The sequence below is a fragment of the Pseudophryne corroboree genome, chromosome 2 (assembly GCF_028390025.1).
Source record: "Pseudophryne corroboree isolate aPseCor3 chromosome 2, aPseCor3.hap2, whole genome shotgun sequence".
NCBI lineage: Eukaryota > Metazoa > Chordata > Amphibia > Anura > Myobatrachidae > Pseudophryne > Pseudophryne corroboree.
This window is the reverse complement of record NC_086445.1, coordinates 499,138,431-499,163,390: the sequence shown is the minus strand read 5'-3', so window position 1 is coordinate 499,163,390 and position 24,960 is coordinate 499,138,431. Positions and strand designations below refer to the sequence as shown.

The 24,960-nt window shown below is 51.2% G+C and overlaps 1 protein-coding gene across 2 annotated transcripts in view; it reads left to right on the top strand.

The window, feature by feature from the left end:
* LOC135031181 (AP-1 complex subunit beta-1) overlaps nt 1-24,960 on the top strand; it is a 263,841-nt gene that overhangs the window by 111,727 nt on the left and 127,154 nt on the right. The window lies entirely within an intron of this gene.

The window sequence follows — 24,960 nt, the reverse complement described above, 5'->3', positions numbered from 1 at the left end:
ACGGGCCAATGCCACGGCAGTCTCAGCTAGGAGTGCATTGTGGATTCATCAATGGAATGCTATTGCTGACTCTGAGAAAGCTATGGAGTCTCTACCGTATAAGGGTGGTGTGTTGTTTGGTGACAGCCTCACTGATTTGGTATCTACGGCTACCGTGGGTAAGTCATAATTTTTGCCTTATGTGCCTGCACCACAAAAGAAAGCACACCACTATCAGATGCAGTCCTTTTGGCCCAATAAATACAGAAGGGGCCGAGGGTCTTCCTTCCTTGCTACGAGAGGAAAGGGAAAAGGAAAACGATCACCGGCCGTGGCCGGTTCCCAGGAGCTGAAGTCCTCCCCGGCTTCTGCCAAGTCCACCGCATGACGCTGGAGCTCCTCTGCGGGAGTCCGCACCGGTGGGGGCACGTCTCAGGCTCTTCAGTCAGTTCTGGTCTCGTTCGGCCCTGGACCCATGGGTTTTAGAAATAGTGTCCCAAGGGTACAAACTGGAGTTTCAAGATGTCCCGCCTCACCGATTTTTCAAATCAGCCTTACCAGCTTCTCTTCCAGACAGGGAGGTGATATGCGCCGCAATACAAAAATTGTGTCACAATCAAATCATTGTCAGGGTTCCCCCGTCGCAACAGGGAGAAGGCTTTTATTCGAGCCTGTTCGTGGTCCCGAAGCCAGACGGCTCAGTCAGACCAATCCTGAACCTCAAATCCCTCAATTTCTACCTAAAAAAATGTAAATTCAAGATGGAATCTCTCCGGGCAGTGATCTCCAGTCTGGAGGAGGGGGATTTTATGGTGTCGGTAGCCATAAAGGGTGCCTACTTGCATGTTCCCATTTATCCCACACATCAAGCTTACCTGAGTTTTGCAGTTCGGGATTGTCATTACCAATTTCAGACGTTGCCGTTTGGTCTGTCCACGGCTCTGAGGGTTTTCACCATAGTAATGGCCGAAATGATGGTTCTCCTACGCAAACAAGGAGTCACGATTATCCCGTACTTGGACGATCTCCTGATAAAGGTGAGATCCAGGGACCAATTGATGCAGAACATTACGCTCTCCCTGACAATTCTGCAGCAACATGGTTGGCTCCTAAACTTGCCAAACTCACAGTTGGTTCAGACGAGACGGCTGTCGTTTTTGGGAATGATTCTGGACACAGAATTACAGAGAGTCTTTCTTCCAGTGGAAAAGGCTCTGGAAATTCACAACCTGGTCAAACAAATGCTGAAACCAGCATCGATCCATCAATGCACTTGGTTGCTGGGAAAGATGGTGGCGGCCTACGAGGCCATTCAGTTTGGCAGATTCCATGCCAGAGTGTTTCAGTGGGACCTGTTGGACAAGTGGTCCGGGTCCCATCTGCACATGCACCGAAGGATAACCCTGTTTTCCAAGACCAGAATCTCACTCCTGTGGTGGCTGCACAGCTCTCACCTCCTAGAGGGACGCAGGTTCGGGATCCAGGACTGGATCTTAGTGACCACGGATGCGAGTCTCCGAGGCTGGGGAGCAGTCACGCAGGGGGAAAGCTTCCAGGGAAAATGGTCAAGCCAGGAAATGTGTATACACATAAACGTTCTGGAGTTAAGGGCCATTCACAACGGCCTTCTGCAAGCGGAACATCTTCTTCGCAACCGGCCCGTCTTGATTCAGTCGGACAACATAACAGCAGTAGCGTACATAAACCGCCAGGGCGGAACAAAGAGCAGAGCGGCAATGGCAGAGGCCACAATGGTGCTCCGTTGGGCGGAAAGGCATACAATCGCTCTGTCAGCGATCTTCATTCCAGGAGTGGACAACTGAGAAGCAGACTTCCTTAGCAGACACGATCTCCATCCAGGAGAGTGGGGTCTTCATCAAGTGGTCTTTGCAGAAGTGACAAGTCTTTGTGGAATTCCTCAAATAGACATGATGGCGTCTCGCCTCAAGAAGAAACTTCAGAGATATTGTTCCAGGTCAAGAGACCCTCAAGCAATAGCAGTGGATGCCCTAGTGACACCGTTGGTGTTTCAGTCGGTATACGTGTTTCCTCCACTTCCACTCCTTCCAAAAGTGATAAAGATCATAAGAAGAACAAAGGTTCGAGCGATCCTCATTGTTCCAGACTGGCCAAGAAGGGCTTGGTATCCGGATCTTCAGGAATTACTCGTAGGAGATCCCTGGCCTCTTCCTCGGAGGGAGGATCTGTTATAGCAGGGGCCGTGCGTGTTCCAAGACTTACCGCGACTTCGTTTGACGGCTTGGAGGTTGAACGTCGGATCCTAGCCCGAAAGGGTATTCCCGAGGAAGTTATCCCCACTCTTATTCAGGCTAGGAAGGGAGTAACGTCTAAACATTACCACCGTATTTGGAGAAAATACGTGTCTTGGTGTGAATCCAAGAAGGCTCCTACGGAAGAATTTCAGTTAGGACATTTTCTACAAGCCGGTGTGGATGAGGGCCTAAAGTTGGGCTCAGTTAAAGTTAAAATTTCAGCTTTATCAGTTTTCTTCCAAAAACAATTGGCCTCCCTTCCAGAAGTTCAGCCTTTGTGAAAGGCTTGTTGCACATCCAACCTCCCTTTGTGCCCCCTGTGGCACCATGGGATCTTAAAGTGGTGTTCCAATTCCTTCAATCTCATTGGTTTGAACCTTTGCAGAAGGTAGAGTTAAAATTTCTTACTTGGAAAGTGGTCATGCTGTTGGCCTTGGCATCCGCAAGGAGGGTGTCTAAATTGGCGCCCTTGTTTCACAAGACCCCTTATTTGATCTTCCATGAAGATAGAGCAGAATTGAGGACTCGTCAGAAGTTTCTGCTGAAAGTGGTTTCGTCGTTCCACTTGAACCAACCTATTGTGGTGCCAGTGGCTACTGACGCCTTGCTGGAATCGAAGTTTCTCGATGTAGTAAGAGCTTTGAAAATTTATGTCGCCAGAACGGCTCAGTTTAGGAAAATAGAGGCTCTGTTTGTCCTGTATGCTCACAATAAAATTGGGGCTGGATCTGTCATACGATTCAGCAGGCTCATTCTACGGCTGGATTGCCGTTACCGAAATCGGTGAAGGCCCATTCTACCAGAAAGGTGGGCTCGTCCTGGGCGGCTGCCCGGGGGGTCTCTGCTTTACAACTTTGCCGAGCAGCTACTTGGTTGGGTTCAAACACCTTTGCGAAGTTCTACAAGTTTGATACCATGGCTGATGAGGACCTCTTGTTTGGTCAATCGGTGCTGCAGAGTCATCCGCACTCTCCCGCCTGTTCTAGAGCTTTTGTATAACTCCATGGTTCTTGATGTGACCCCAGCATCCTCTAGGACGTATGAGAAAATAGGATTTTAATACCTACCGGTAAATCCTTTTCTCTTAGCCCTTAGAGGATGCTGGGCGCCCTTCCCAGTGCGTACTGTATCTGCAGTTATTAGTTGTGGTTACACACATGTTGTGTTACGTTTATAATCAGCCTGTTGCTGATGATGTTCATGCCGTTGACTTGCTTTGTGTTAAATGCCCTATTGTACGGCGTGCTTGAGGTCTGAGCTGGTATGTATCTCGCCTTAGTTTAACAATAAATCCTTTTCCTCGAAATGTCCATCTACCTGGGCACAGTTCCTATAACTGGAGTCTGTAGGAGGGGCATAGAGGGAGGAGCCAGTTCACACCCTTTGAAAGTCTTAAAGTGCCCATGTCTCCTGCGGATCCCGTCTATACCCCATGGTACTTGATGTGGCCACAGCATCCTCTACGGACTAAGATAAAAGGATTTACCGGTAGGTATTAAAATCCTATTTTTTGTCCCAGGAGAAAGTCCTGAACCTCCAGGACAGAATACGATGCTTCCTGTCTCATCCGCGAGTGTCAATACACTCAGCGATGCAAGTACTGGGCCTCATGGTATCTGCTTTCGACATGGTAGAGTATGCTTAATTTCATTCCTACCCTCTACAGAAACTGGTTCTTGCCAAGTGGGATGGCCTGCCTCACCGGATCAGGTCTCAAATTATCTCTCTGTCTCCGGAGGTCCATCTGTCACTGACATGGTGGCTCCAGGACCAGCATCTGAGCAGGGGCCGTCCCTTCTGGATCTCCAACTGGGTCCTTGTGATGACGGACGCCAGTCTGAGGGGTTGGGGAGCGGTGTTGGAGCAGCACTCCCTCCAGGATCATTGGACCTGGGAGCAGTCTCGCCTCTCGATAAATATTCTGGAACTGCGGGCGGTGTTCAATGCGTTGGCACTCGCCCTGCCTCTGGTACGGAACAGGTCTGTTCAGGTACAGTCAGACAACGCCACCACGGTGGCGTACATAAATCATCAAGGCGGCACTCGAAGCCGCATGGCAATGATGAAAGTGTCAAAGATTGTTCAATAGGTGGAACGCCATCTGCCAGCCATATCGGCAGTGTTCATTCCAGGAGTCCTCAACTGGGAAGCAAACTTCCTCAGTCGTCAGTACGTACACGCCGGAGAGTGGAGCCTTCATCCAGAAGTATTTCAACTCCTAGTGGACAAGTGGTACCAAACGGATGTAGACCTGATGGCGTCTCGACACAACAACAAGGTTCCGGTCTTCGGAGCAAGGACAGGGGATCCTCAAGCAGCGTTCGTGGACGCACTGGTAATTCCATGGAACTTTCGGCTGCCGTACGTATTCCCTCCGGTGTCACTCGTACCCAGAGTAATAAAGAAGTTCAAGCAAGAAGGAGGAATCCTCCTTCTGATCGCTCCTGCGTGGCCCATATGGCATTGGTTCTCAGACCTCCAGGGTCTCTCGTTAGAGCGTCCTCTTATACTTCTACAGTGCCCAGACCTCCTCGTTCAGGGCCCCTGTTTACCAGGATTTGGCCCGACTGGCTTTGACGGCATGGCTCTTGAAGCTTCCGTCCTGAAGGCCAAAGGTTTTTCTGAGGCGGTTATTCAAACGATGTTGAAGGCCCGTAAACTGGCTTCTGCTCGGATTTATCATAGGGTCTGGAATTCCTATTTCACCTGGTGTGCCGATAGGAATTGTGATGCGTTCAAGTTCAGTACTGCCAATCTTTTGGCCTTTCAGCAACGAGGCCTTGACTCAGGCCTTCGGCTGGCCTCCCTCAAGGTACATGTTTCTGCCTTATGGGTGTGGTTTCAGAGAAAAATTGCGACTCTTCCTGATGTTCACACGTTCAGTCAGAGTGTTTTACGGATTTAAACTCCCTACTTGCCTCCTGTGGCTCCTTGGGATTTGTCGGTTGTGCTGAATGCCCTACAAGAGGCTCCGTTTGAATCTCTTGAGACTGTGGACCTCAAGTGGCTTCCACTTAAGGTCTTGTTTTTGCTAGCTATTGCTTCGGCTAGACGGGTTTCAGAATTGGGTGCCTTATCCTGTAGGTCTCCCTTTCTGATTTTTCACCGTGACGGGGCAGTTCTTCGAATGCGCCCTGGTTATCTTCCTAAGGTGGTGTCTTCGTTCCACCTTAACCAAGAGATTGTGGTTCCAGCCCTTAACTCTCCCGATATGTCTTCCAAAGAGCGGTCTTTGGATGTGGTACGGGCTCTCCGTATCTATGCAAAGAGAACCGGCTCCATTCGAAAGTCTGATTCTCTCTTTGTACTGTTTGGTTTTCACAAATATGGCTGGCCTGCAAATAAGCAAACCCTGGCCAGATGGATTAAAATGGTAATTGCACAAGCATATGTACAGGCTGGTCTTCTAGCTCCTGCTACTATCAAAGCCCATTCTACTTGGTCTGTTGGACCCTCTTGGGCGGCCCGACGTGGTGCGACCCTGGAACAATTGTGCAAGGAGACGACGTGGTCCTCAGTGAACACGTTCATAAGGTTCTATGCCTTCGATACTTCCGCCTCCCAGGATGCTTCCTTTGGATGCCGGGTTCTTGTGCCCGCTGCAGTGTGTCCCCTCCCATGAGGAACTGCTTTAGGACATCCCCGATGTTATTCCCTGTGGAATACAGTGTACTCTGCTGCAGAAAAGGAGATTTATGGTAAGAGCTTACCCTTGTTAAATCTCTTTATGCGAGGTACACTGGATTCCACAGGGCACCCACCCTGACGCACTTGGCTTCTTTGGGTAGGTAAGCCATTAGCCTCTGATACCTTCTCCTGTCGTGAGAATGTGATGTCTGTGGTAACTTACTGTTGTCGTCTCTCTTACCTGTTACTGCATTGGACTGGTTAACAAACTGAGCTCTTGTGCACGGAGGCGGGGTTATAGAAGAGGCTGCGCTGTGTGTCCTGGGAAGAAGGTGAAAAGCTTTAGCTGTTGGTGCCTCCGGATCAAGATCCCACTCTACACACCGATGTTATTCCCTGTGGAATACAGTGTACCTCGCAAAAAGATTTAAAAAGGTTAAGTTCTTACCATAAATCTCCTTTTTTAAGTATAATAGGCTTTTTTTAAGAAGTAAAAAAACAGAGGACCAGCGCTGGGTGTAATAATAAAAAGACGGTTTGCTTATATATAAAAATTGCAATTTTTCTCATACGTCCTAGAGGATGCTGGGGACACCATTAGAACCATGGGGTATAGACGGGATCCTCAGGAGACATGGGCACTTAAAGACTTTGAAAGGATGTGAACTGGCTCCTCCCTCTATGCCCCTCCTCCAGACTCCAGTTTTCGAATTGTGCCCAGGGAGACTGGACGCACTAAGGAGAGCTCTACTGAGTTTCACTGTAAAGACTTTTTGTTAGGTTTTTTATTTTCAGGGATGCTGCTGGCAACAGTCTCCCTGCTTCATGGGTCTTAGGGGAGAGAAGCATGACCCACTTCCAGTGAGTTCAAGGGCTCTGCTTCTAGCTACAGGACACCATTAGCTCCTGAGGGTTTGATTGCTGGGTACGCTCAGATGCTCGCTCCCACAGCCTGTCGTCACCCCCTTACAGAGCCAGAAGTCAGAAGACGGGTGAGTAACCGAAGAAAAGAAGACTTCTCCTCAGAGACACCTCATTGGGTAAATGTTTTAAACGCCTTAAATGCTAATGTGAGTCGCAGACCCAGGCATGGAAAAAATCCGTGGAAGATATGTTATTCCAAGGTCAGGTCCCCTCAGGGTCACAAAACCGTATGTTGGCACAAGTGGCAGACACTGATACCGACACGGACACTGATTCTAGTGTCGTCTATAGCGATTCCAGGTTAGACCCAAAATTGGCAAAGAGCATTCAGTACGTGATTGTGGCAATTAAAGAGGTATTAAATATCACTGAGGACCCGGCTGTCCCTGATAAAAGGGTCTGTATGTATAGAAAGAAAGGAAACCTGAGATAACGTTTCCTCCCTCTCATGAACTGAACACGCTTTTTGAAAAAGTTTGGGAAGGTCCTGACAGGAAGTTTCAGATTCCCAAAAGAATTATGGCAGCTTATTCGTTTCCCTCGACGGATAGGGAAAAGTGGGAGTCACCCCCCACTGTGGACAAGACCTTGTCTAGGTTGTCTAAAGAGGTGGCTCTCCCGTCACCTGGCACAGCGGCCCTGAAGGATCCTGCGGATCGTAAACAGGAAACTACATTGAAATCCATTTATGTGACCACAGGTACACTACTCCGACCTGTCATTGCATCTGCGTGGGTTAGTAGTGCTATCGAAAAGTGGGCAGATAACTTGTCATCTGATATAGATACCCTAGATACCATCCTCTTGATGCTGGGTTATATCAAGGATGCTGCAGCATACCTTAAGGAAGCTGCGAGAGATATTGGTCTTTTGGTGACGGCTTTGATGATTTGGTATCTACTGCTACCGCGGGTAAGTCATAATTTTACCTTATGTTCCCCCACAACAAAAGAAAACGCAACATTATCAGATGCAGTCCTTTCGGCCCAATAAATACAGAAAGGGCCGGGGTTCTTCCTTCCTTGCTACTAGAGGAAGAGGTAAACGTTCGCCTGCCTTGTCAGGCTCCCAGGAGCAGAAGTCCTCCCAGGCTTCTGCCAATTCCACCGCATGACGTTGGGGCTCCTATGCGGGAGTCCACACCGGTGGGGGCCCGTCTAAAACTCTTCAGTCAGTGTTGGGTTCATTCGAACCTGGACCCTTGGATTTTACAAATAGTATCCCAAGGGTTCAAGCTGGAGTTTCAAGACGCCCCCCCTCCCCGTTTTTTCAAATCGGCCTTACCAGCTTCTCTTCCCGACAGAGAGGTAGTTTGCAACGCAATACAAAAATTATGTCAAAATCAAGTTATCGTCAAGGTTCCCCAGTCACAACAGGGGGAAGGTTTTTATTCAAGCTTGTTTGTGGTCCCGAAGCCGGACGGCTCGGTCAGACCAATCCTAAACCTGAAATCTCTGAATTTCTACCTAAGGAGATTCAAATTCAAGATGGAGTCTCTCCGAGCAGTGATCTCCAGTCTGGAGGAAGGGGATTTCATGGTGTCGGTGGACATAAAAGATTCCTACTTACATGTTCCCATTTATCCTCCACATCAGGCTTACCTGAGATCTGCAATTCAGGATTGTCATTACCAATTTCAAACGTTGCCGTTTGGTCTATCCACGGCTCCAAGGATTTTCACCAAAGTGATGGCGGAGATGATGGTTCTCCTGCGCAAGCAAGGAGTCACAATTATCCCATACTTGGACAATCTGCTGATAAAGGCAAGATCCAGGGACCAGTTGGTCCAAAGCGTTGCAATCTCCATGTAAGTTCTTCAACAACATGGTTGGCTCCTAAACTTGCCAAAATCACAGTTGATACCGACGACGCGGCTGTTGTTTTTGGGAATGATATTGGACACAGAACTACAGAGTCTTTCTTCCTGTGGAAAAGGCTCTGGAACTTCAGAGTCTGGTCAAATAAATTCTGAAACCAGCAAGAGTGTCAATCCATCAATGCATTCGGTTGCTGGGGAAGATGGTTGCGGCCAACGAGGCCATTCAGTTTGGCAGGTTCCATGCCAGAGTGTTCCAGTGGGACCTGTTGGACAAGTGGTCCGGGTCCCATCTACACAGCTGCACAGCTCTCACCTCCTAGAGGGGTGCAGGTTCAGGATACAGGATTGGATCCTGGTGACCACGGATGCAAGCCTCCGAGGCTGGGGGGCAGTCACAATGGGAGAAAGCTTCCAAGGAAAATGGTCAAGTTAGAAATCTTGTCTCCACATAAATGTTCTGGAGTTAAGGGCCATTTACAACGGCCTCCTACAAGCGGTTCATCTTCTTCGAGATCTGCCTGTACTGATCCAGTCGGACAATGTAACTGCAGTAGCGTACATAAACAGTCACGGCGGAACGAAAAGCAGAGCGGCAATGGCAGAAGCCACAAGGATTTTCCGCTGGGTGGAAAAACATACAAGCGCTCTGTCAGCGATATTCATTCCAGGAGTGGACAACTGGGAAGCAGACTTCCTCAGCAGACTCGATCTCCATCCAGGAGAGTGGGGCCTCCACCAAGAAGTTTTTGCAGAGGTGACAAGTCGTTGGGGAGTTCCTCAAGTAGACATGATGGCATCTCGTCTCAACAAGAAGTTTCAGAGCCATTGTTCCAGGTCAAGGGACCCTCAAGCAATAGCAGTGGATGCTCTGGTGACCCCATGGGTGTTTCAGTCGGTGTATGTATTGCCTCCACTTCCTCTAATTCCGAAAGCTCTAAAGATCATAAGAAGAACAAAGATCTGGGTGATCGTCCTTGTCCTAGACTGGCCAAGGAGGGCCTGGTATCCAGATCTTCAGGAATTACTCATAGGAGATCCCTGGCCTCTTCCTCTGCGAGAGGACCTGTTACGTCAGGGGTCGTGCATGTATCAGGACTTACCGCGGCTGCGTTTGACGGCATGGCGGTTGAACACAAAATCCTAGCCAGTAAGGGTATTCCCAGTGGAGTAATTCCCACACTTATTCAGGCCAGAAAAGGGGTAACGGCTAAACATTACCGCCGTATTTGGAGAAAATATGTCTCTTGGTGTGAAGCCAAGAGAGCTCCTACAGAAGAGTTTCGCCTAGGGCGTTTTCTCTATTTTCTACAAGCAGGTGTGGATGCGGGCCTAAAATTGGGCTCAATCAAGGTTCAGATTTCAGCCTTATCAATTTTCTTTCAGAAACAATTGGCCTCCCTTCCAGAAGTTCAGACCTTCTTGAAAGGAGTGTTGCACATCCATCCTCCATTTGTGCCTCCTGTGGCACCATGGGACCTTAATGTGGCATTGCAGTTCCTTCAATCATGTTGGTTTGAACCTTTGCGGAAGGTGGAGTTTAAATTCCTCACTTGGAAAGTGGTAATCCTATTGACCTTGGCATCTGCAAGGAGGGTGTCTTGAGTTAGCGGCCTTGTCTCACAAGAGCCTTATTTGATCTTCCATGAAGATACAACTGAATTGAGGACACGTCAGCAATTTTTACCGAAGGTGGTTTCCTCGTTCCATATAAACCAACCTATTGTGGTGCCTTTGGCTACTGACGCCTTCGCTGAGTCAAAATCTCTGGATGTGGTCAGAGCTTTGAAGATGTATGTCGCCAGAACGGCTCAGATTAGGAAGACAGGCTCTATTTGTCCTCTGTGCTCCCAACAAGGTTGGGTGTCCTGCTTCCAAGCAGACCATTGCACTCTGGATCTGTAACACGATTCAGCAGGCCCATTCCATGGCTGGATTGCCATTACCGGAATTAGTGAAGGCCCATTCCACTAGGAAGGTGAGCTCATCCTGGGCGTCTGCCCGGGGGGGTCTCGGCATTGCAACTTAGCCGAGCAGCTACTTGGTCGGGGTCAAACACTTTTGCAAAGTTCTACAAGTTTGACACCTTGGCCGATGAAGACCTTAAGTTCGGTCAATCGGTGTTGCAGAGTCGTCCGCACTCCCGCCCGTTCTAGAGCTTTGGTATAACCCCATGGTTCTAATGGTGTCCCCAGCATCCTCTAGGACATAAATAGGATTTTAATACCTACCGGTAAATCCTTTTTTCTTAGTCCGTAGAGAATGCTGGGCGCCCGTCCCGGTGCGTACTGTGTCTGCAGTTACTAGTTATAGTTACACATAAGTTGTGTTACGTTATTGTCAGCCTGTTGCTGACATTGTTCATGCCGTTGGCCTGTGTTCTGTTGAATGCCATGTTCTGCTGCATGGTTGAGGTGTGAGCTGGTATGAATCTCACCTTAGTTTAACAATAAATCCTTTCCTCGAAATGTCCGTCTTCCTGGGCACAGTTCCTATAACTGGAGTCTGGAGGAGGGGCATAGAGGGAGGAGCCAGTTTACACCCTTTCAAAGTCTTAAAGTGCCCATGTCTCCTGCGGATCACGTCTATACCCCATGGTTCTAATGGTGTCCCCAGCATTCTCTACGGACTAAGAGAAAAAGGATTTACTGGTAGGTATTTAAATCCTATTTTTAAACCATTAAAAATACAGGAATCGATTCCTATTACCCAGTAATATTAGCACTTGCAAATCATAATATCTCCCTGGATGAGATATATTGTTAATCCGCTCTTCTTTATGACGTTTTAATATTCTTTACGGCTAGGACAGTCTCCAGATAGCATTCACTGTAACACAAGATAGTTACCGATTCCACAATGGGTATGTATGATGGCATCAGCTTTAGGAAGAGTCCATTGCTAGCTGTATAAGTGGATCGGGTCCTTGTTTGTAGAAATTCCCAGTCATTGGAAAGTGTCCAATTGTGGCCAAGGGCAGCAAAGTCCCAATCAGAGGAGTTGGAACTGGTGGGGCAAGGGGGCAGCTCGCCCCCCCAAACAGAGAGGCGCCGATCAGGGTAGAGGAGGAGCGATGTGCGGTCAGGTGAAAGACCGCACATTACATCCTCCGCTCCGTGTAGTGAACGTCCCGCGCCAAGTACGGACCCCTCTCCCGTCATTTTCAGTCATTTTTTGTTTGTTATTGCTGCCGCTGCGCTGCTAGTCACACAACAGCAGCATCAGCATCCCTGCGGCCAGTGGAGCTCCGCCTCCTTGAACCCTGCACTGCGAGGTGCGAGCATCCCGGCCGTCCGCTTTAGGGAGGAGGGGATCTCTCCGCGCGCGATGGATGCAGCCGACGGCGGACCTACTGAGCCTGGAGTCGGATAGGTGAGCGGGAACGGAGAGGGTGAGGAGGCTGGCTGTGGACTGTGCGGCTGGAGTCATCCCCGGGGATAGCGTGGGGGAGAGGGGTAAGAGGCGGCTGGAGGCATCATCTCCTGTGACAGTGGGGGAGGGGGAGGAAGCTGCCTTAGACGCCGCTGGAAGCATCCCCTGTGACTAGGGGAAGAGGAGGCTGTCAGTGCTGCTGGGAGGCATCCCCTGCCCCTGTCACCGTGCAGTGGGGGGGAGGGCTGTGCCCTTTCATCCACTGTCACCCTCACCATGTCACCCACTACCCCCTGTCACACTCACCATGTCACCCACTATCCCCCCGTCACCCACTATTCCCCCGTCACCCTCATGTCACCCACTATCCCCCCATCACCCTCACCATGTCACCCACTATCCACCTCCCACCCTCACCATGTCACCTACTATCCACCTCTCACCCTCACCATGTCACCCACTATTCCCCTGTCACCCTCACCATGTCGCCCACTATCCACGTCACCCACTATCCCCCTGTCACCCTCACCATGTCACCCACTATCCACCTTTAACCCTCACCATGTCACCCACTATCCCCGTCACCCTCACCATGTCACCCACTATTCCCCCGTCACCCTCAGCATGTCACCCACTATCCCCCTGTCACCCTCATCATGTCACCCACTATTCCCCCGTCACCCTCATCATGTCACCCACTATCCACCTCTCACCCTCACCCTGTCACCCACTATTCCCCGGTCACCCTCACCTTGTCACCCACTATCCCCCTGTCACCCTCACCATGTCACCCACTATCCACCTCTCACCCTCACCATGTCACCCACTATCCACCTCTCACCCTCACCATGTCACCCATTATCCCCCTGTCACCCTCAGCATGTCACCCACTATCCCCCTGTCACCCTCAGCATGTCACCCACTATTCCCCCGTCACCCTCAGCATGTCACCCACTATCCACCTCTCACCCTCACCATGTCACCCACTATCCACCTCTCACCCTCACCATGTCACCCATTATCCCCCTGTCACCCTCAGCATGTCACCCACTATCCCCCTGTCACCCTCAGCATGTCACCCACTATTCCCCCGTCACCCTCAGCATGTCACCCACTATCCACCTCTCACCCTCACCATGTCACCCACTATCCACCTCTCACCCTCACCATGTCACCCACTATCCCCCCGTCACCCTCACCATGTCACCCACTATCCCCCCATCACCCTCACCATGTTATCCACCTCTCACCCTCACCATGTCACCCACTTTCCCCCTGTCACCCTCATGTCACCCACTATCCTCCCGTCACCCTCATGTCACCCACTATCCCCCGTCACCCACTATCCCCCGTCACCCTCACCATGTCACCTACTATCCCCCGTCACCCTCATGTCACCTACTATCCCCGTCACCCACTATCCCCCTGTCACCCTCACTGTCACCTACTATCCCCCTGTCACCCTCACTGTCACCCACTATCCCCCCGTCACCCTCACCATGTCACCCACTATCCCCCCGTCACCCTCACCATGTCACCCACTATCCCCCCGTCACCCTCACCATGTCACCCACTATCCCCCCGTCACCCTCATGTCACCCACTATCACCCTCACCATGTCACCCACTATCACCCTCACCATGTCACCCACTATCCCCCTGTCACCCTCACCATGTCACCTACTATGCACCTCTCACCCTCACCATGTCACCCACTATCCCCCTGTCACCCTCACCATGTCACCCACTATCCCCCGTCACCCTCACCATGTCACCCACTATCCCCCGTCACCCTCACCATGTCACCCACTATCCCCCCGTCACCCTCACCATGTCACCCACTATCCACCTCTCACCATGTCACCCACTATCCCCCTGTCACCCTCACCATGTCACCCACTATCCACCTGTCACCCTCACTGTCACTCACTATCCCCCCCGTCACCCTCACCATGTCAACCACTATCCACCTGTCACCCTCACTGTCACCCACTATCCCCCCCGTCACCCTCACCATGTCAACCACTATCCACCTGTCACCCTCACTGTCACCCACTATCCCCCCGTCACCCTCACTGTCACCCACTATCCCCCCGTCACCCTCACCATGTCACCCACTATCCCCCCGTCACCCTCACCATGTCACCCACTATCCCCCCGTCACCCTCACCATGTCACCCACTATCCCCCCGTCACCCACTATCCCCGTCACCCTCACCATGTCACCCACTATCCCCGTCACCCTCATGTCACCCACTATCCCCCCGTCACCCTCATGTCACCCACTATCCCCCCGTCACCCTCATGTCACCCACTATCCCCCCGTCACCCTCATGTCACCCACTATCCCCCCGTCACCCTCATGTCACCCACTATCCCCCCGTCACCCTCATGTCACCCACTATCCCCCCGTCACCCACTATCCCCCCGTCACCCACTATCCCCCCGTCACCCACTACCCCCCCGTCACCCACTATCCCCCGTCACCCTTATGTCACCCACTATCCCCCGTCACCCTCACCATGTCTCCCACTATCCCTCTTCACCCTCATGTCACCCACTATCCCCCGTCACCCTCATGTCACCCACTATCCCCTGTCACCCTCATGTCACCCACTATCCACTGGTCACCCTCACCATGTCACCCACAATCCCCCCGTCACCCTCACCATGTCACTGTCGAAGTCAAAAATATTACATAAAAAGAACATACAAACTACACACATTATGAGTCGCTATACTTGCAAATACGCGCAACAAGCACAGCAATATATGGTAACACACGCATTTACACAGACCTGCCACAGAGATGGATTCGACACTTATTTCATACAGTACATAATTATAACAATATCAAGCGCCAGACATCATGATGATTTAAAATTATATAATTAAATAATGTCATGTATGTGTATTATTTGAACGAAGCAAGATAGACCTGTCATATTTACTATTAAAGCAACCAGATTAATGTGTAGATACTTGTTATAAAGTTGTAGGACATTGCAACAAATAATTATGATTAAATGTATAAAAGCTAAAATAACTTTTATTAGAACAATAGATATTCCAAACAGGTAGTGGACAGGAAGCTCAGGCCAGCCCCTTTGGACGTCCCCAACGCTGAACCTGATTAGCATGTATAAAGAGACTAGTGACTCATCATGAATGAGTAAGTCCCCTCCCCCAAAAAACTAGATAACACATTGCTGATCACACAGGAGGTCAGTTGCTGTGTTTTGGACTAGTCGTTGATGGAGTTATTGCCAGATCAGTTCCTGTATTTATTTGCTGAGAGAGAGAGATATTAAGAGGCTGATGCATTGAAAGATATGGTAATTGTATCGCTGGCCTGTAACTGTATGTTTTAACTGCTTACTGTGTGAGTGTAATCATGTAACTATAGGTATACTGTACATTGTAATATATATTGAATCCATATCCTTTTAATAACAAATATATACATCAATGAGCTTTGGAACTCAGATAATGTGTGGGTGTATTGTTTTCTCTTATGGGATGCAGTGTTTTGCGATATATAGCGCACATTCATGGGATATGGTAATAACATGCGCCTGGCGTCTGCAGTATATATTAGAGCGGGCATTTTAAATATTTGTGAGAAAGCAATTTGGCATTCACATCACCCACTATCCCCCCGTCACCCTCATGTCACCCACTATCCCCCCGTCACCCTCACCATGTCACCCACTATCCACCTCTCACCCTCACCATGTCACCCACTATCCCCTTGTCACCCACTATCCCCTTGTCACCCACTATCCACCTGTCACCCTCACTGTCACCCACTATCCACCTGTCACCCTCACCATGTCACCCACTATACCCCCGTCACCCTCACCATGTCACCCACTATCCACCTCTCACCCTCACCATGTCACCCACTATCCCCCCGTCACCCTCACCATGTCACCCACTATCCCCCCGTCACCCTCACCATGTCACCCACTATCCCCCCGTCACCCTCACCATGTCACCCACTATCCCCCCGTCAACCTCACCATGTCACCCACTATCCCCCTGTCACCCTCGCCATGTCACCCACTATCCACCTGTCACCCTCACTGTCACTCACTATCCCCCCGTCACCCTCACCATGTCACTGATAATGTCGGTATTATCTTAGACCGCAAAGCTATACCCCTTTGTACACTATTACCGTTGAGCCGCTATGGCCGCTAGACTACGTGCGCGTGCTACGCACTTTGTACGCTATTTGCGTACAGAGTCCTCCACGTGGTACGCACTTGGCGTATACAGGCCGCGCTGAGTGTACAGAGAACACACAGCGAGCGCACACACAATTAATAAACTTTAAACTTTGTTAACGATATAACGTAATGATATGCTTATACTTTAAACCCTTAACAGCAAAGTACTGTAATGATGTAATACCTTTCAACCTTAAGTAGCACTGGCGATGCAAAGTATCCGCAGTGCGTACACCTTAACAACGCTTATACACCTTAAACAGGTTAATCTACTTTAAAGCCCAGGCAGGAAAGTGAAAACACAACACTGTTTTGTAGTTTAAACCACAGGGTTCTAAAGCCACCGTGGATTGATTCCAAAAAGGTAAAACAATACAAGTTATACACTACAGACTAACAAGTAAATCTAAACAGAATAATGGCTACAGAGAATGTACATACGTGAGAATGTTTCGCAAGCGCAACCCGAATCCGGTCCTCCGCTTATCAGGTAGATAGCGTTCAGAGTCTTTGATAGTGACCTGGCCTGCTGCTCGCTCTTTATTCAGTAGCTCAAGACATAATACAATAGACACTGTGTGCTCTTCTTCCATTGGTTAGGGGGTGGGACATGTCCTGCACCGGGGACCATTGGTTAGTTCAAGAAGTGGGCGATGGCTAGGACTTGGGATGTGGAGTTCCCGCCCCATGATCAGTTAAAACCCATCACATTAAACATAAATCTGGTATTATTAATATCTTAATGAGGTAAATTTTAACAATGTTCTTATTCCCACCAGATTAATGTTCACGTGACTCTGAATAATATGATCCCACACATGATATTACTATCTATTTCAATCTTCAAGATATTCATATATCCACATATTCATATATATATATATATATATATATATATATATACACACATACATACACACATACTCCTGCTATTACAATTTGTTAGGAATTATATATTCATATATATTTATATATGTATATATATATATATATACATATATAAAATATATAAATGAATACCTCTATCTCCATGGATTTTGGACTAGGAATGTTAGTATCCTAAATTCCTATCTGTCTGGTTTTGTTGTGGTTAGCTATTGTTTCTGATCTACCAAACATACTCTGCTCCTGGGCATTGTTCACCCTCTTTGTCCCTTACTTTCAGGTGAGACAATGACAACTCAGCACTCATTATCCTGAAGAGAAACCTGGCCATCTTAGTAAACAAAGGTGTATGCCCTCTTCATAGAATCCCAAAGCTTAGTGTAAATAAGGCCATTGTATCTCAGTCTGTGGGAGAGTTAATTTATGTGTGACTGGGTTCCATTCTTGTTCCCTCCACATTCTTAATATATTTTAAATACAATTTATATCTATATTCTACTTCTGCACATAACTATACGCAGGAACATGCGATTTTTCTCTAACCAACACCAGTATGTTTCCCTTAAAATACCCTACAGCTGAATACTAGACATCACCTTCCAACCTTTATCTGACCCTTCCTATCATGCAAAGGCGAATCTCTCTGTCCAGGAACTGTTTAAACTAATAACACTCGCTGACATGGTCTAGGGGAACTATATCTAAAATGTACGCTATATGGGTTAAATATGCAATGTTCTAAGAACATGCTACGCGCTCACAAACTCCGCCGTAAATACCCATATCATGCGCACGATCGCCGGAGCGATCCTACGCAAATTGCGGATATGTACACGCACGGCGGACTGAGTGCACGAGCAGCGGACATGTGCATGGGGTTAGTACAAGGCATATGCATTATGATATTTTTCGACTTTGACATCACCCACTATCCCCCCGTCACCCTCACTGTCACCCACTATCCCCCCGTCACCCTCACTGTCACCCACTATCCCCCCGTCACCCTCACTGTCACCCACTATCCCCCCGTCACCCTCACCATGTCACCCACTATCCCCCCATCACCCTCATGTCACCCACTATCCCCCGTCACTCTCATGTCACCCACTATCCCCCCGTCACCCTCATGTCACCCACTATCCCCCGTCACCCACTATCCCCCGTCACCCTCACTATGTCACCTACTATCCCCCGTCACCCTCATGTCACCCACTATCCTCCTGTCACCCTCACCATGTCACCCACTATCCACCTGTCACCCTCACCATGTCACCCACTATCCCCCCGTCACCCTGACCATGTCACCCACTATCCCCCCGTCACCCTCATGTCCCCGACTATCCCCCCGTCACCCTCATGTCACCCACTATCCCCCCGTCACCCTCACCATGTCACCCGCTATCCCCCCGTCACCCTCACCATGTCACCCGCTATCCCCCCGTCACCCTCACCATGTCACCCACTATCCCCCGTCACCCTCACCATGTCACCTACTATCCACCTCTCACCCTCACCTTGTCACCCACTATTCCCCTGTCACCCTCAGCATGTCACCCACTATCCCCGTCACCCACTATCCACCTGTCATCCTCACCATGTCACCCACTATCCACCTGTCACCCTCACCATGTCACCCACTATCCCCCTGTCACCCTCAGCATGTCACCCACTATTCCCCCGTCACCCTCAGCATGTCACCCACTATCCCCCCGTCACCCACTATCCCCCCGTCACCCTCACCATATCACCCACTATTCCCCCGTCACCCTCGGCATGTCACCCACTATCCCCCCGTCACCCTCAGCATGTCACCCACTATCCCCTGTCACCCACTATCCCTCTGTTACCCTCACCGTGTCACCCACTATCCACCTGTCACCCTCACCATGTCACCCACTATCCCCCGTCGCCCTCACCATGTCACCCACTATCCCCCGTCACCCTCACCATGTCACCCACTATCCCCCCGTCACCCTCACCATGTCACCCACTATCCCCCCGTCACCCTCACCATGTCACCCACTATCCCCCCGTCACCCTCACCATGTCACCCACTATCCCCCCGTCACCCTCACCATGTCACCCACTATCCCCCCGTCACCCTCACCATGTCACCCACTATCCCCCCGTCACCCTCACCATGTCACCCACTATCCCCCCGTCACCCTCACCATGTCACCCACTATCCCCCCCGTCACCCACTATCCTCCCCCGTCACCCTCACCATGTCACCCACTATCCCCCGTCACCCTCATGTCACCCACTATCCCCCCATCACCCTCATGTCACCCACTATCCCCCCGTCACCCTCATGTCACCCACTATATCCCCGTCACCCTCACCATGTCACCCACTATCCCCCCGTCACCCTCATGTCCCCCACTATCCCCCCGTTACCCTCACCATGTCACCCACTATCCCCCCGTCACCCTCATGTCCCCCACTATCCCCCCGTCACCCTCATGTCACCCACTATCCCCCCGTCACCCTCACTATGTCACCCACTATCCCCCCATCACCCTCATGTCCCCCACTATCCCCCCGTCACCCTCACTATGTCACCCACTATCCCCTTGTCACCCTCACCATGTTACCCACAATCCCCCCGTCACCCTCACCATGTCACTGTCGAAGTCAAAAATATTACATAAAAAGAACATACAAACTACACACATTATGAGTCGCTATACTTGCAAATACGCGCAACAAGCATAGCAATATATGGTAACACACGCATTTACACAGACCTGCCACAGAGATGGATTCGACACTTATTTCATACAGTACATAATTATAATAATATCAAGCGCCAGACGACATGATGATTTAAAATTATATAATTAAGTAATGTTGTGTATGTGTATTATTTGAACGAAGCAAGATAGACCTGTCATATTTACTATTAAAGCAACCAGATTAATGTGTAGATACTTGTTATAAAGTTGTAGGACATTGCAACAAATAATTATGATTAAATGTATAAAAGCTAAAATAACTTTTATTAGAACAATAGATATTCCAAACAGGTAGTGGACAGGAAGCTCAGGCCAGCCCCTTTGGACGTCCCCAAGGCTTAACCTGATTAGCATGTACAAAGAGACTAGTGACTCATCATGAATGAGTAAGTCCCCTCCCCCAAAAAACTAGGTAACACATTGCTGATCACACAGGAGGTCAGTTGCTGTGTTTTGGACTAGACGATGATGGAGTTATTGCCAGATCAGTTCCTGTATTTATTTGCTGAGAGAGAAAGATATTAAGAGGAGGATGCATTGCAAGATATGGTAATCGTATCGCTGGCCTGTAACTGTATGTTTTAACTGCTTACTGTGTGAGTGTAACCATGTAACTATAGGTATACTGTACATTGTAATATATATTGAATCCATATCCTTTTAATAACAAATATATACATCAATGAGCTTTGGAACTCAGATAATGTGTGGGTGTATTGTTTTCTCTTATGGGATGCAGTGTTTTGCGATATATAGCGCACATTCATGGGATATGGTAATAACATGCGCCTGGCGTCTGCAGTATATATTAGAGCGGGATTTTAAATATTTGTGAGAAAGCAATTTGGCATTCACATCACCCACTATCCCCCCGTCACCCTCATGTCACCCACTATCCCCCCCGTCACCCTCACCATGTCACCCACTATCCCCCCGTCACCCTCACCATGTCACCCACTATCCACCTCTCACCCTCACCATGTCACCCACTATCCCCTTGTCACTCACTATCCACCTGTCACCCACTATCCACCTGTCACCCTCACCATGTCACCCACTATCCCCCTGTCACCCTCACCATGTCACCCACTATCCCCCTGTCACCCTCACCAGGTCACCCACTATCCCCCTGTCACCCTCACCAGGTCACCCACTATCCCCCTGTCATCCTCACCATGTCACCCACTATCACCCCTGATACCCACTATCCCCCTGTCACCCTCACCATGTCACCCATTTTCTCCCTGTAACACTCTCTCCCGATCACCCCCTCTACCGGTCACCCACTGTCTCCATCACCTAGTATCTCCCTGTCTCCCTCACCATGTCACCCACTATTTTTCTGTCAATCAATGTCTTTTTGTCACCCTCTATTTCCCTGACACTTTCTAGAACCCTGTCACCTCCTTGCTGAGAAGTGCTGCTGTTGCTGCCGGCAGCCAGCGCTTGTCACTCTTACAGGCAGCAGCTGCGCTGGCAGCATGAAAAGCAGCTCCCCCCTCTCTGCCTCCTTACTGAGGGAGCCACACTGTCCTGCCTGTTGCTGCCGCTGCTGCCAGAGCCTGTCTCACTTACCACAGGCAGCACAGCAGTGGCGATGGCGGCATGAAGAGATGTGCCGCTCACCCGCCCAGGACGACCACACTATCTCAGTCAGCTCTAGGTACTCTCCGAGTCCCGAGCTCCGCCTCCCCAGTGGGCTGCTCTAAATCAAAGGGATAGCCGCAGCACACAGACAGAATCCCACGTGTGACAGGCTGGTGGCACTTAGACTCCAAATCCCAGAATCCCACATGTGACAGGAGGCACTTAGACTCCAAATATATAGTAAATGATATATCTGTATATGAATGTTTAATCCACACTTGGATTTAGAGTATTTTATTTATTCTAATAAAGCTGTTTTTATATGCCCCTTCCCTCACTCTCCCTGTAAGTCCACCCTCTGTGCCCCTGCCCTCACCCTCCCTGTAACTCCCCCCTCAGTTTCCCTGCCTTCACCCTCCCTTTAACACCCCATCAGCACCCATGCCCTCACCCTCCCTGTAACTCCCCGTCAGCATCCCTCCCCTCACCCTCCCTGTAACTCCCCGTCAGCATCCCTCCCCTCACCCTCCATGTAGCTCCCCCCTCAGTGTGCACTCACCCTCCTTCTAACTCCTCCCTCAGCATCCCTACTCCCACCCTCCCTGTAACTCCCCCCTCATCGTCCCAGCCCTCATCCTTCCTGTAACTCGACCCTCAGTGCTCCTCACACTCCTCCTAACTCCTTGTCAGCATCCCTGCCCTCACCCTCCCTGTAACTCCCCCCTCAGTGCACCTCACGCTCCTTCTAACTCCCTGTCAGCACCCATGCCCTCACCCTCCCTGTAACTCCCCGTCTGTGTCCCTGCCCTCACCCGCCATGTAACTCCCCATCAGTGTCCCTACCTCACCCGCCATGTAACGCCCCGTCAGAGTCTCTGCCCTCACCCTCCCTGTAACCCCCCCCTCAGTGCTCCTCACGCTCCTTCTAACTCCCTGTCAGCGCCCATGCCCTCACCCTCCCTGTAACTCCCCGTCTGTGTCCCTGCCCTCACCCGCCATGTAACTCCCCATCAGTGTCTTTGCCTCACCCGCCATGTAACGCCCCCTCAGCGTCCCTGCCCTCACCCTCCCTGTTACTCCCCCCTCAGCATCCCTGCCCTCACCCTCTCTGTAACTCCCCCCTCAGCATCCCTGCCCTCACCCTCTCTGTAACTCCCCCCTCAGCGTCCCTGCTCTCACCCTCCCTGTAACTCCCCCCTCGGCGTCCCAGCCCTCATCCTTCCTGTAACTTCACCCTCAGTGCTCCTCAAGCTCCTTCTAACTCCCTTTCAGCATCCCAGCTCTCCCCCTCCCTGTAACTCCCCTTTAGTGCCCCTGCCCTCACCCTCCCTGTAACTCTTCCTCAGTGTCCCAGCCCTCCCCCTCCCTGTAACTCCCCCCTCAGCATCCCTGCCCTCACCCTCTCTGTAACTCCCCCCTCAGCATCCCTGCCCTCACCCTCTCTGTAACTCCCCCCTCAGCATCCCTGCCCTCACCCTCTGTAACTCCCCCCTCAGCATCCCTGCCCTCACCCTCCCTGTAACTCTCCCCTCACCCTCCCTGCCCTCACCCTCCCTGTAACTCCCCCCTCAGCATACCTGCCCTCACCCTCTCTGTAACTCCCCCCTCAGCATCCCTGCCCTCACCCTCTCTGTAACTCCCCCCTCAGCATCCCTGCCCTCACCCTCTCTGTAACTCCCCCCTCAGCGTCCCTGCTCTCACCCTCCCTGTAACTCCCCCCTCGGCGTCCCAGCCCTCGTCCTTCCTGTAACTTCACCCTCAGTGCTCCTCAAGCTCCTTCTAACTCCCTTTCAGCATCCCAGCTCTCCCCCTCCCTGTAACTCCCCCTTAGTGCCCCTGCCCTCACCCTCCCTGTAACTCCCCCTCAGTGTCCCAGCCCTCCCCCTCCATGTAACTCCCCCTCAGTGTCCCAGCCCTCCCCCTCCCTGTAACTCCCCCTTAGTGCCCCTTCCCTCACCCTCCCTGTAACTCCCCCTCAGCGTCCCTGCCCTCCCCCTCCCTGTAACTCCCCCCTCAGCATCCCTGCCCTCACCCTCCCTGTAACTCCCCCTCAGCGTCCCTGCCCTCCCCCTCCCTGTAACTCCCCCTTAGTGCCCCTGCCCTCACCCTCCCTGTAACTCCCCCTCAGCGTCCCTGCCCTCACCCTCCCTGTAACTCCCCCTCAGCGTCCCTGCCCTCACTCTCCCTGTAACTCTCCCTCAGCTCCCTGCCCTCACCCTCCCTGTAACTCCCCCTCAGCGTCCCTGCCCTCACCCTCCCTGCAACTCCCCCTCAGCGCCCCTGCCCTCACCTTCCCTGTAACTCCCCCTCAGTGTCCCTGCCCTCACCCTCCCTGTAACTCCCCCTCAGCATCCCTGCCCTCACCCTCCCTGTAACTCCCCCTCAGCGTCCCTGCCCTCACCCTCCCTGTAACTCCCCCTCAGCGTCCCTGCCCTCACTCTCCCTGTAACTCTCCCTCAGCTCCCTGCCCTCACCCTCCCTGTAACTCCCCCTCAGCGTCCCTGCCCTCACCCTCCCTGTAACTCTCCCTCAGCGTCCCTGTCCTCACCCTCCCTGTAACTCCCCCTCAGCGTCCCTGCCCTCACTCTCCCTGTAACTCTCCCTCAGCTCCCTGCCCTCACCCTCCCTGTAACTCCCCCTCAGCGTCCCTGCCCTCACCCTCCCTGTAACTCCCCCTCAGCTCCCTGCCCTCACTCTCCCTGTAACTCCCCCTCAGCTCCCTGCCCTCACTCTCCCTGTAACTCCCCCTCAGCGCCCCTGCCCTCACCTTCCCTGTAACTCCCCCTCAGTGTCCCTGCCCTCACCCTCCCTGTAACTCCCCCTCAGCGTCCCTGCCCTCACCCTCCCTGTAACTCCCCCTCAGCGTCCCTGCCCTCACCCTCCCTGTAACTCCCCCTCAGCGTCCCTGCCCTCACCCTCCCTGTAACTCCCCCTCAGCATCCCTGCCCTCACCCTCCCTGTAACTCCCACGGCCACTACTATCAGTCACCATGATGCCAGCACTGCACTTGTCACTGCTAGTGCTTGACCTACTCTCACTGCTACATGGGGCGCATGATGGGAAACTAGAGTGACATAGGAGAGCTGAAGTGCTTATTTTGCTGTTCTGTGTTCAAATAGTCGCCACCTCCAAGGGGAGTGTATATTTGCCGTGCAAGTGTGCGACTGTATGTGTACGCCGAGCTGCTAAAATCCACTGTGTGCAGTCTCTGCGCAGCCTAGGACTTACTCCTACAGTGCGATCACATCAGGCTGATCGGTGCCGGAGCTGACGTCAGACACCCTCCCTGAAAACGCTTGGGCACACCTGCGATTTTCCGGACACTCCCAGTAAACGGTCAGTTTCCACCCACAAACGGCCACTTCCTGTCAATCACCTTGCGAACGCCCGTGACAACGGATTTTTCGCATCATCCCCTCGCTGACCAGCGACACCCTTTGTTGCTGTCCAACGCGCGTGCGCCGTTAATACCTGATTGCCCACTGTGCGAAAACTTACAGCAGCGATCAGATCTGAATGACCCCCTTAGT